Source organism: Octopus bimaculoides, chromosome 7 (genome assembly GCF_001194135.2).
Source record: "Octopus bimaculoides isolate UCB-OBI-ISO-001 chromosome 7, ASM119413v2, whole genome shotgun sequence".
Lineage (NCBI taxonomy): Eukaryota > Metazoa > Mollusca > Cephalopoda > Octopoda > Octopodidae > Octopus > Octopus bimaculoides.
Genome location: NC_068987.1, coordinates 42,552,677 through 42,560,983, shown reverse-complemented (window position 1 = coordinate 42,560,983; position 8,307 = coordinate 42,552,677). Strand labels below are relative to the sequence as shown.

At 37.1% G+C, this 8,307-nt stretch overlaps 1 long non-coding RNA gene across 1 annotated transcript in view; it reads left to right on the top strand.

The window, feature by feature from the left end:
* Positions 1–1,668, top strand: part of LOC128248368 (uncharacterized) — a 17,094-nt gene extending 15,426 nt beyond the window's left edge. Inside the window, exon 2 of the long non-coding RNA XR_008264599.1 lies at positions 152–1,668. This is a non-coding gene — a long non-coding RNA (uncharacterized LOC128248368). The remainder of the gene's footprint in view (positions 1–151) is intronic.
* Positions 1,669–8,307: the final 6,639 nt, after the last annotated feature.

The following is an 8,307-nucleotide window of genomic DNA, read 5'->3' as shown; positions in this document are numbered from 1 at the left end:
AGAGTGAAAATCAGAAAGAAGAAGGAAATAGAGAATGAGAAACTAAGAGAGAGACATAGATACAGAGAGAGCGGGGAGGGGGGAACTGCCTAGTCAAGGCATCCATAATGTTCTTTCATCTTAAAAATATCTTGCTTTCTCTTATTTTTAGAAAAAGAAAAAGGATGAGAAAGTGGATTAGAGAGAAAACAAGGAGAAAGGCCTAGAGACGGGCAAGAGAGGTTAAACAGCACAGTCAAAGCTTCCATTATAGAATGTTTTTGCGTAGTGGATTTTCTTTTTTTATTATAAGTTAATTTGAAGATGTTGAAAAAGATTACATTCATACATTCATACTTAGAAACAATACAAAGGAATATATGGACATACGTTCATACAATATTAGTTGCTAATTTTGTTACTGTATTTCATTTTTTTTACCAAAATAACCAAAATACAGTTCTATTATGAAATTTTCAAGTAGCGAGAACTCAAAAATAGATTTGTAACAACTAATCTTCTATTGTCAGAGACCAATAATACTGGTATTTGATACTGTTATCTATGTTAGTCTTTACCTAAAGTTCCATACAGCCTTGGATCCGGAACCAGAAATATTAACATCCCAAAATTCAACCAAGATGAAATCTCAAGAAGCCTAATCCATAGAAATTACTTCCTTGAACCCAAACCTTTAAGGAGACTCAGTCCTCTTAAAGTTCTCTTCAATGAATATATTACAATTTATGAGAGTCTTAATCAACAAGTATTCAAATACAAATGCAGTAGCAAAGCTTGGCATTTTCAGTGAATGCTTGGCAAATGGTTCAAATTTATATGATAATGCCACTTTCACTCTTCCCTAACATGTTGCACATAAATATTATCCACATGCAAACTGTTGAAGCTTCACTGGTTCCATGAAGAACTGCTTCAAAACATTCTACAATGATATCATGTTAATCCTTCAACAGCACAGAAGTACAAACATATTTTTAAAAATTGAACTACATGCAACTAGAATTTCTAAAGGCACAACAAATTCTGAGCACTTTCTAACACTGATGACCTCTCATCCTCAACACAGCAAAAACTAGCATTCCTCTTTGGGCTAGAAAATGTTTAAGCATCTAACAGTTACTAACACTTTACAAAGCTCATGTGACCTGCAATGGAGTATTTATCCCACATCTTAGACAATGCTAATAATAAACATATAAACATCCAACACCACATCTAAATATAGGTCACATGACTATTTGGTATGAAGTCACTCATTAACACACTCCAGCCTCTGGTCCACAAATATACTACCTCCTCTATTCTACCCTCATTACTGTGGATTCTATTTATCAAAATTATCTGGTCTTGTGCCACCTTCACTCTCCCTTTGTGTTTCCACTCTACCTGAAGCAAAACATTTTATTCCTGTACTCCCTTCTTGGAGTGTCAGCTCACTAGAAACCCCTCGCTACTCTTAATTTTTTTTTTTTTTTTCCTTTGCAGTTGTTCAAGAGCAAAATCAACCACATCAACTTCACCTGTTTCAAAGGCCCTTTCCTCCATACCATGCTATTAAAAATTTTTTTTAAATTTCGTTATTTTTATTTTTATTATTTGAACTCTGGTTGTTGAAAAATATTGAATAATTTCATTTTAAAATAATGAAATAAAATATTCTTAGGAAAAGATTGAATAACTTTTATTATTTTTACCTCACAGAAAGAATTCTCTGTTAAACCAATACTTAAACTTACCTGCACAAAAAAAATCTGTGTTCAGCCTCCCTACCATATGTGGTAGTCACTATAAGAGCTTTTAAGAATACAGAGTATGTAAAGATGATGAGAAGAAAAGGGGTACACTGAAGCATGTTATGACAAACCAGATGTAGAGTTCAAACTAAGAATTTCTAAACTCAACACATCTGTGTAATGAAAGCCCAACATTCTGTATCTTTCAAAACACCTTTCTATGAAAAATGTTTTGGTGGACAGCAGTTTGTTAAGGTGTTAATTACTGGCTTAGTGTGATGTGCTTCTCTACATATGAGAGGACTGCTAGTGAGCAGAAATCTGTTAGAAGTAACAAGTTTTACATTGTATGTCCACATAGTATAAAGTTAGTTATAATCACTTATTATCACCATCTATAATATGAGAAAATTGTTGGTGGGCATCAGTCTGTGCTTAAAAAACCAAAGAAGTTTATCAAAAACTAGAAAAGCACTAGGAGAGCACAGACCTCTGCCAAGCAGCTCATATCTACCCATATACACGCATGCTGAAAATTGCCCGATTTCCCAAACCAACGCTGGCAAAAACATAACCTCCTTGGCGGGGTTAAAAAAAAAAAACACAGCCATATGATTTTAAAAAAAAACTTTTTAAAACAGGAATCATCTGAAGCAGTTATAATACATCAACAACAACAGCAAGCTAGTTTCACCATACAACTAAAAAGAAACAACAATTACCTAAAACTTGAGTGTTAAGATAGATACGTGAGTAAAATTACTATTAGAGAAACGAAAATAAACTTTGGAAACAGCAACGTCACCATAGGTTACATGGAAACGATGAACGTGTTTTCAAGGGAGATAATCAAAGAACGTAACATTGTAATATTTCATGTAAAGTAAATATAACAAAGGAAAAATCCTTCAAGAATCCATAAAAATTCCAGGATCACTACTAAAAATTCATCATCTGTTCCTTGTGTCATTACCAACTTTTCCTGCAAGTTTCATCAAATACTGTTCACAACTTTTTGAGTTATTTTGCACACAGACGGACAGACGGACAAACCAACGCCAATGAAAACATAACCTCCTTCCTTGGCGGAGGTAATAGTAAAATAAAGAAATTGATATTCTATGTATCATCACAGACCTTGTACAATGTAGATATCAAATCTGTGTGTGTGTAAACATTTTACTTAACAGTTCATCCATTGTTTTTCTGTTTTTACATACATAAGAGAGGAAGTATATGAAAATAATTTTGTTTCTATATTTTTTTTCAAATTGGTATAAGTGACTTGAAATGTTATATTGTTCATATATTTAATATTTAATATTTCCTCCTTGTTCTGCATGTACAGACAACCTGTTACACTCATTTTCCATCATTAAACCCTTTCTGCTGTTTCAGTTGCCTATACTGAGTTTATTACGGCCCAGCAAGCAAGCTTTCCATAATATCAGTTAATGTATTATTCACTATTCACTATATATCAGAGGGGACAATTTTTTTTAAGTATGTGATAACTGGGCACATCATTGACAAGGTCCAAGAAGGCCAAAGTACATTTGATGTTCTCGTGAGTTATTACTGGAATGATGTTCACTTTGCTCCAACAGATATATTGTGTTTCAACACAATATATCTGTTGTGTCTATGAAGGGATTTTCTCTCAGACAAAAATCATAACATTATACCAAGTATGATACATAGATGGATATTTTAACTTAATGTTGTTTCAATTGTATTTACTGAGTTTTTTACAACTTGGCAAGCTTTCTGCTATATCAGTGAATGTATTATTTACTGTTTCCAATGTACTGTTTACTTGCAAGTTTAGCTTAGCAAGTGACAAGCCTCAAGTGGGGCAAAATACAGCTGCTGTTTTCATGAGTTACTGCTGCAATGATATTCATATTGTTCCAATATATATTCTGTTGTTAACATAATATGTCTATGAAGAGAGTATCTCCCAGAAAAAAAGACACACAATAAATACTAGGGGCTGTAAGAATAGGCATTATAAGGTTTTTCTTTTAGTTTGCTGCTTTATTTATTCAGAAAAAATAGGTGTCAAGTACAAGCACAAAATGGGGCAGGGTTAAAGGAGAATATGTGATATTCATGGCTTCTTCAAAGCTTTAACAATGTAAATGAAATGACCACAAATAGGAACTGGAACTGGGTCACTGATTCAATAAATCGAATATTTAACTCTTCAGTGTTTTTAGCATAAACACATATAGGCACCAGACTTGCTGTTTTAAAAAAAGAATCATTGAACAATGTAGTCTTTGAATAATTTAAATGATATCAGTTATTGAGTAGCCTTTTCCTCATCACTTAATTATTGCTAGTTAACTTGTTAGTGATCACCATTGTAGACATCCTCACGATCAATTAACATTCATCTTCCATGATAGCATGGATTGGATTGTTTGACAGGATCCAATGAGTTTAAGGACTGTGTTGAGCTTCAATGTCTGCTTTGGCATACTTTGATGCTCTTCCTAGCATCAACCACTTTACAGAGTGCACTGGATGGTATTTTTCATGACACTGGTATTTGTGAGGTCACCAAACAACTTGCAAGACTAAGAAAAGTCCTCTTAACTGAATAGAGTTGTAGTAAAGAGGCAGGTGGCTTTGTGCCAGGTTTAAGAGGCTAAAGTATAATAGAGGGACAGACACAGGTGTTTTGCTATAGAGGAGATGCATGGCTACCCTGCATTATATTAGTGTGGGAATAGCTGAAAAGAAGACAATGATGAAATGATCTTTACATTAAATATGTTTACACTAATGTACTTACTGAATGAAAGCCTCTAAAAGATAATTACCTCAATTTTCATGAGATTCCTTTGCCATACTTCAAACATCTTTTTGAGGAAATAGGATACTATATTATGTTGGATTAATCTGTAATCTGTTGTTACTGAGTACCCCCTCCTACCTATTTTTATCTCTGTCCAAGCAACTCTGTCACACTGCTACACAAACAATTATGCAGAGAGACCCTCTTTCAAACAACACAAAATGCTTTATAAACAAAAACTGGTTTCTTTTGGGAGCTAAAAATAGATTACAAATGATTTGTTAATGTACAATACACACACATACAAACAATAACTATCAGCTAGTGATTATGGATTATTATGAATAAACATTCCTAATAAATCTTATCACTAACTGCAGGCATCAATAACTGCACTAAGGTATAAGCTGAGCTGCCAATACTGCCTTATTGCCATCAGCATCATCACTACTACCACAAACCACTTCTGCTACCACTTCCACCACCACCATCACTAACCCCACTGCTTCTGTTATTTTGTACTAGTAGTTATGTTTGCTTTACAGCCACATGGTTCAGAGTTCAATCGCACCATGCAGTGCCTTGGGTGTCTTCTGCTATAATCTCATGTTGACTGATGTCTTGGAAGTGAAAATTGGTGGAAGAAACTGTGTGGAAGCCCCTCCAAGCTGAATTAACTTGTATGAGCCAGGTATCTGTTTTTTGCTGGCACAAGAGGCCAAGCAAATCATGCTAACTGGAAAGCTCGTGGTGATCCCATTTTTTAAGCAGCAAGGGCATCATCTACATCCACTGGGTTCCTTCTGGCCAGATAGTCAAGAAAGAGTACTTTGAGGAGTTTTTGAGGGAGTTCAGAAAGAGATTCATTGCAAAAGGCCAGAGCAACTGCACCAGTTCGCCCACAATTCCATCCTGGTAACCAACTTCTTGATAGAGATGGGCATCAAAACTGTCCCTCACCCTCCCTACAGTTCAGACCTTGCTCCCCTTAACTTTTTGTTGTTCCCCAAGCTGAAAGAGAAGATGAAAGAAGTGGTGACAAGGGTCTTGGACACCTTTATTTTGGAGGGCTTTTATGGGGCCTTCATGAAGTGGTTGGAGAACTACCACAAATGCATTGAATTCAGAAGGTCCTACTTTGAAGGAGATTAGAGTTTTGCACTTCTTTGAAATTAATAAATGTCTCTCCTGAAAAAGTCTCAAAACTTCTGGAAGGTGCTTTGTATATATATTAAATTAGTGAGAAAGTCCTATTACATTTTGAAATGGGAAACAAACAAATACTTCTTTTGTCTTAACTGATATATATATATAATCAAGATAATATCTCCCCTCTTCATAGATATGTAGGCACAGATGCCCCCACCCCTGACAGTGGGTAAAACAAGTTGAATATATAGAGGGCGTTACGCAACATTAAGGTTCAGACACTCATCTCTTCCTCTTTTGGCAATGGGATGCGAGTTGTGAAGATGCAACCTGACTGGCTCTCTCTCATAACACATGCCAGCTTGCAGATAGGTGCAATGCACAGAAGACCATGACCTCTATGCACCAACCATTCCGTCCATCATTCAGTTGTGTATATACGTGTGGCCACAATAAACGTATTTAAAGTTACAACCTTATTTATATGTTCTTCATCCGGGTTTACTACCAAACAAGATTACAGCCTTCTGAGTGAGTCACATTAGGTGGCTCAACAACAGCCTACCCATCTATAATGGTGACCCCGACATGGACAACTATCCATCTATAATGGTGACCCGATGCAGAACAGAACTATACTTCTAAAATGGTGAACACCAGACGAATACAGACCAGTGAATACGTATTCCTTTTTCTCCTTCGCGACTTTGGCTACGCAACCAGATCACCACTTGTCATATAGGAACACCACTGATGTCTCTCATCACCACATTGTCTTCTTTACCAGAAAATTTTGGTGCCGTTTTCAAGCGGGAAATTGCAAATTATTTTTCCTTGAGTTGTAATCGAATGTACAACTTGGTCCTTTACAGACACAGCATCCCAGAATTTTCTTCTTGCTTGTACAAAAAGGAAAAAAATTTATCTGGAATTTTCTCCATAATTCACCGTCATACAACAAATTTTTCCTACATGCCAGGTATGAGTTTCTTTCTCTCAACCACCTGGATTATCCATGTGTTGGCCATGTTTTGTTCTTTATCCATTTAGCAAGGACTCTTATTTTCATCTTCTGCTACTTGAAAAAAAAATTTCCTAGTTCACTGCTCATTGTCTCTTCTTTCAACTAGGGTGTTTGACTGCTATTTCTAACAGCATTTCTTTCAACCAGCTTGTTCTTCATGGCGTTCCGTTTTCCTATTATCGTCCAAAATGAGTCCTTGTCCTTTGCCTCAATTCCCTTCGTCGTCTTCCTCTCGAGCTTGTATTTCTTCTACTCCAGACATGTAATCCTCTCAAATCTTGCAGGCTATCACAGAACTGACCCGTCAAGTTTCATACATGTGCAGGAACCATTCGTCTTCAAAGGATCATTCCAAAGGGAGGACCAGGTGCCAATCCTACTTGCCCACATGTGCTCTTCTGGCTCCCTCAATCTGCTGGTATCACAGGAAGTTCAAGGATTAGGTCGAGAAATGTACACAGCCCTGCTCTTACACTTTTCAGAGAGACACTGAGCACATCAGTTGTCTCCTCCATCAATTCACCTTACAGTGCATTCTTTATCAGAGATGCCAATTCTTCAAAGTCCTTTATGGTGGATATGGGTGCTTGCTTAAGTATTTGGCCTCGAAGGTGTATGTCCACCAATCCTGGTCTTTCGGACATCTCTCTCTTCACAGTAAATCACTCCGCCATCAAGACCTACGGACAAATCTCTCTTATCCTGGATTTGTCACTCAGTAGAAATTTCAAGTGGATCTTTGTCATTGCAGACTTGCCCTATCCCATTCTTGGTGTAGATTTCTTACACCATTATTCTATCATTGTGGACGTTAGAGGATGCCAACTCATTGATGACACAACTTCACTTGCCGTCCCTAGAAAGGATTCTTCTGTCCCCATTGTGAGTCTTTCTTTCTTTGTGGCCACTTTGGGTAACTCCTACCAACAGTCACTCGCTTTGTTTCCAGAATTGATTGATTTGTCATTTCATCTGTCGAATCCAGCCCATTCCATGAGACATTTCATCATGACCAAGAGACCTCCAGTTTTTACCTGACCGCGCCGTTTGTCTCCAGAGAAACTCCAGATTGCCCGGGCTGCATTCAAGCAGATGCTCCAGCTGGGCTGCATTTGTCCCTCCACGAGCCTGTGGGAAGCACCTCTACACATGGCCAGGAAAAATGACGCTGATTTCCAACAGGCTGGAGATTTTAGACATCTTAACACCATCACTGTTGCAGATCACTATCTCCTTCAAAACGTTCAGGATTTTTTGTCTGCCCTGCATGGCTGTAAGATTTTTTCTAAAATTGACTTGGTATGCACATACCATCAAGTCTCTGTCAACTCCAACAACATTCCAAAGACAGCTGTCACCACACCTTTTGGAGCATTTGAATTCTTGTCTATGCTGTTTGGACTTCGTAATGTGGCCAGCACGTTCCAAAGGTTCATTGATGAGGATATTCGTGGGTTAGATTTTGTCTTTGCATATGTTGACCTTTTAATCGCCAGTGGTACTCCAGACCAACATTATGACCACAGTAAAGCTTATCTCAGTCTGCTTTTTCTGGCCGAGTATGTATTGGTCTATTACTGCTTGGTCACATGCCTGTC